This window comes from Mustela erminea, chromosome 6 (assembly GCF_009829155.1).
Source record: "Mustela erminea isolate mMusErm1 chromosome 6, mMusErm1.Pri, whole genome shotgun sequence".
Taxonomy (NCBI): Eukaryota; Metazoa; Chordata; class Mammalia; order Carnivora; family Mustelidae; genus Mustela; species Mustela erminea.
Window position 1 is genome coordinate 78,908,224 of NC_045619.1, and position 5,304 is coordinate 78,913,527.

At 41.3% G+C, this 5,304-nt stretch overlaps 1 pseudogene; it reads left to right on the plus strand.

Annotated features, from left to right (window-relative positions):
• Positions 1-4,293: 4,293 nt before the first annotated feature.
• LOC116593531 lies at positions 4,294-4,997 on the plus strand (annotated as a pseudogene).
• Positions 4,998-5,304: the final 307 nt, after the last annotated feature.

Genomic DNA, 5,304 nt, shown 5'->3' on the forward strand with positions numbered 1-5,304 from the left:
TTCTGAGCACTTGGGAGATTGAGAGGATTTTTTTTTTTTGGTGAAATCTCGTAGGGATTTGCGGACTGTAACATCTGTTCTAGCACACCGTACCACTCCATCACCAAGTGGTTGTGCTCCTCTTTTTCAGTCTACAGAAATGTTCTCATTCTTATTGCACCTAAGGAGTTATAGACATTTGCAACAGTGACTAGGCCCCCCTCTGGGATCTTCTATTTACTGGTTGGAAACCACCAAACTATTTGATGTTCTTTTCTTCTGACCATCCAACTGTCCTCATCCTCTGATCTGTGCCTACTAGCATATGATGCCCATTCATTCATTCAATGCATTCCTGGGTCCCTGAAATGCAAGAAGCCACCTCCATGTACTTGGAAGCTCTAAATATACATTCTCACAGTCCTCTTCTCTATTAAACGTGGCATCTCCTTGCATTTGGTTGAAGTACATTATCTACTTAGTTATCTCATTAGCCTTCATGTCTCTGTTTTAGTCTGTAAAGTACCATAGTTAATTTGGGTCATATCTCCAGTTTACTTCTCCCATTTGGTAGCCAATAAATCAGCAGGCCAAATGATCAGATCTGGAGCCAGAGACATGACTCCCTTCATCTTCTCAGTCTTCCGATGCCTCTTGTGAAATAATCTACCAACACTTTATGTTTATCCTTTGCTTGACATTGCCTTTGAATAGTGATTCTCAAAGCAGGTGGTGATAGTGTGACGGGTGTGAATTCAGAATCTCCACTGGTGTCTGTGAGTGTTTGCAAATTTGAATCATAATATCTAATTTAATTTTTTCAAATGACAATAAGGGAAGGCATATGATTTTAATGTTTTTAAAAGAAAGCATGGACTTTAAGAGATTGTAACACAGCCTTTGAATTTTACAAAGAAGATGAGATCTTGCCTGCTTTCCAAATGTTACCGGGCACTGGTGCATGGTGATAACATCTTACTTGTAATGCTCCATTCCTGATAATTCAGGACAATTGTTGCTTATCAGAAGGCAAGATTTCTAGCAATCTCTAGATCTTGAGAACAGGGAAATAGTAAAGTAAACAAACAGAAGCCTTTAGAGTCTTCGAATATATATGTTATTTACTGGTTTGGAGAATCGTGGTTCCCTTTCAGCTAGATGGAGTCAGTGTGGCTAAGTTTTGGTGCATAAAATGTAATAAAGATGTTGGTAGGACTTTCAGACAGTTCGGTAAAAAGAGGACAGTTGTACCTTTTTGTTATTCTTTCCTTCCTTCTTTCTGCTACTTGTAAGGGAGCTATAATGGTTAGAGCTTCAAAAGCTTTCCTTCAAAAGCTTTCCTCCGGAGCCCTCCTACCTGGATTCCTTGGATCTATACCACTAATACTACTTCTTCTTCTTCTTCTTCTTCTTCTTCTTCTTCTTCTCCTCCTCCTCCTCCTCCTCCTCCTCCTCCTCCTCCTCCTCCCCCTCCCCCTCCCCCTCCCCCTCCCCCTCTTCTTCTTCTTCCTCTTCTTCTCCTTCTCCTTCTCCTTCTTCTCCTTCTTCTCCCCTCCTTCTTCTCCTTCTGCTCCTCCTTCTTCTTCTTTGAGAGAGAGGATTGACAGAGAGTGTGAGCAAGCAGGGGCTGGGTGGAGGGGGGCGCAGAGGGAAAGAGAGAGAGACTTTTAAGCAGGTTCCACACTCAGTGTGGAGCCTGACATGGGCCTCATTCTTATGACCCTGAGATCATGACCTGAGCCTAAATCAAGAATCAGATGCCTACCAGACTGAGCTGCCCAGGCACCCTGTTTCCCTCTACAGTTCTTTACATAAGCAAATATGCCTCTTGCATTTACTACAACTACAACTACAGTTACTACAACTACAACTACAGCTGGGTTTCTGTTACTCACAGCTGAACCTAACTTGAGCTGATATGCCTTGTTAATTTGATTTCTCAGTAGCTTAACAGGACCAAATTAGAAGCAGGAAGGGCTGCTTCTGTTAGCAAGTAAGGAAACAGAAAAAATCATTGTAGGCCAGGAAGTTAATTAATGGTGATATGGCTGACGTCAAGTCAGCAAGAAGGCAGGAAAAGGTGTAGAATATTTCAGACATTTTTTTGGGAAGACAATTGATGTTTAAAAAACTCTGACAAAGAGAGTAAACTTCAGTTACTTTCAGATTTGACACTTGAGACACTTTTCCTCATCACCTCTTTTGTCAGCAATATTTCTGGAGCTAGTCATTGTGTGAGCGAGGGCAAAAAGTAAACACAATATACCTTTGTACTCAAGATGTTCACAGTAGACCCCAGGAAGGTGAGACATTTGTCTCAGTGAGCACTGAGCAGTGTGGATGTAAATTAATTTTGTGTAAGTTGGTAGCTGGGAGAGCTTATTAGTTCAGGGACTACTCCTATGGTTACCTATAGTTGTTTAAATTGTCCTAGGTTAAGTAGAGACAGAGGCTGAGTGTGAGACCCAACAATCCGAGCTGCTGGTCTAGTTCCTTAACAAATGACACTGCCTCGCTTGTCCTAAATTCTCTTTAAATAACGAAAATTTATTTCCCTCTTGACTACCTCCTGACAAAAGGGCTCCTGTTCTCTTCCATTCTGTCACTCCCAGAAATACCAACACAAGAAAGCTTCATCAGCAACTAAGGTCACAGTGTCAGACAAAGCTTATTGTCTGGCTTGGTGATTTTGTTCCAGGAAGAGAACTCTTAAAATAATACCAGAACACCAAAAAGCAGAGCTGGACTTACTCATTTCCCAACCTTTCATCGTTTGATTTTGTAAACCCAACTCACTGAAAAATTAATTTTCAAAATCTTCAGGACACCTTAGTCACAACCAATTTTTGTGGATAGAGATAATGACTTGAACGGAACATGAGCAGAGAGTTGATTTTAAGTAAGGAAATGGGGTCAGGGTGAGGTTAAGTGCCTGGCCTGGGGTCAGATAGCAAGCTGGTGACTCAACTTTGCAGCTCCTGGATCTGAGGCCTGCAAAGAAAACCAGAGCCCATTTCCTCTTGATAAGTTAACTGCCCCATATCTGTGGTCTGTCGTAAGATTTTAAGAGCCACATTCCTTTTGTGACTACAGACCTGAGCTCCTGTGACTTTCACCAGAGTCTGGAAAACACTTTCAAGGTCAGACTGCAGTATATAGAGGGCAGATTAGCGCTTTATTTGCCACTGAAAATCATTATGCAATTCATAGGAGTTACCGTCTTTTTGGTGTCTTATGATCTCCATCGGGTACATATTATTCATAACACGCAGCCTACAGAACAGATGGCCATGTCTCAGAAATGATGATGACATGTGTTTATGGAGTGCTTCCTATGTGTCAGGCACTCTATGAAGTGTTGTACACGGATTATCTCATTTAATCCTCCTGAGGGCCTTGTTGGATAGGTTAATTTATAGCCCTTTTTACTGATGAGGATGTTGAGGCTTTTCAGGGGTTAAGTACCTAGCCCACGTTGACAGGGCTAGAAAATGGCCAAGTAAGAGCTATGAACCCAGTTTTGGAGGACTCAGAGGCCACTATGCTATACCAAATTCCTATACACTCATATTGACCTTTCCCCCCACACTTCTGTTATTTCAATTATTTTATAGAGTAAAATTTTGTGTGGGTATAGTTTTTATCCTTAGCCTTAGGTAAGTGGTCTGACTTAAAAAATTATATATATGTATATGTATATATATATAATTTTATATTATATATATAAATATAATATGTATATATTTTAGCAGTGATGTTAATTGTCCCACCTGCAAACAGACCAAAGATGCATCTCCCATTGTGGTCATGTTTGGAGATCTTAGTTACACGCCTCAGAAAGTAACATTTTCCAAACTAAAAAGCTGAAAATAAAACTATTTGAAAGTAGAATTTTATGTGAAAATTCATGACGTATAGTGGCCCTGCCCCAGTCTTTCTGGGACTTCTTCCAATATTCCTCATTTTCTGGAAAACACGACCCAGCAAACTAAAACAGATGATGGAATAGACGTGTACAAAAGTTTTTACTTGAAAAGTTTGCTCCTAAAAATGGAGTTCTATGTGGATTAGAGAAGCATCTACTTCTTTGGAAAGGGATGAATAGAGAAGTTATAAATTACTTTTCCGGTTGTTTGTCGGAAAAGGGAGAGAATGAAGAGCATGAGAAGGGGCACTCAGCGCCACCAGCACTCCCGTGCTGAAGCTGAGGGGACACGTCTGCCGACCTCTGGTCCTGCCCCTCCCCCCACTCGAGGTTCCTAGTCCACCTCCTCAACTGCCCCGCGGCTCCTGCCCCCCACAGCACTGGCCCCCATGACTCTGCCCTCAGACTCCGACCACAGCGTGTTAAGCCTGCTGGATCACTCTGAAGTTCTAGGCGGGCAGTGACATGCCTCGGTGGAACGTATTAAAAAGACATATCAGAAATCAGCACTGAAGTGGCATCCTGAGAATAAACAAGAAGTGGAGAGAAAACTCAAACAAGTAGCTGAGGTGCATGAAGTGTTATTAGATGCTAAAAAACAGGACGTCTATGGTAAATATGTCAAAGAAGGATTAAATGGAGGTGGAGGTAGGACATTTTGACAGTCCCTTTGAGTGTGGCTTCACTTTCCGAAACCCAGACCATGTCTTCAGGGTATTTTTTGGTGGAAGGGACCCATTTTAATTCGGCTTCCTCAAAGACCCATTTGAGGATTTTTTTGGGGTCAAGCAAATGGGTCCCTGCCAAAGCAGGTGAGGCAGAGGTTGTTTTTCTCTGCCTTCAGTGGATTTCCACCTTTTGGAGGAGAATTTTCTTCATTGATAGAGGATTTACTTCCTTTGGTTCACCAGGTCCGTGGGGCCTCACTTCATTTTCTTCCAAGACGTTTGGTGGTAGTGGGATGCCTAATTTCAAATTTGTATCACCTTCTTCTAAAATTGTTAATGGCAGAAAAATCACTAGAAGGGGAATTGTCGAGAATGGTCGAGAAACAGTAGAAGTTGAAGAAGGCCAACTGTTGAAGTCCTTATGATAAATGGTAAGGGGCAGCTGCTATGATTAGACAACAAATGATTAAATCCATGTATGTAACAGAAATGTTGACTCTATCCAGCCCAGTTGAGGATTAGCAGGAGAAATTTAATTTTTTTTGAAGATTTCAAATAACTCAACTTTCAGCATAACTGTAACTGCACTATTTATACACAGCTCATCAAAGGCCTAGTTGATATAGACTTTTGAGTTTATGGTTGGGACCCCATAATAGAGCTAATTTTTTGTCTTTAGAATTGTTGTATATCTCTGTATGCACTTTGCTTTTTTATTAAACCTTTTCCATA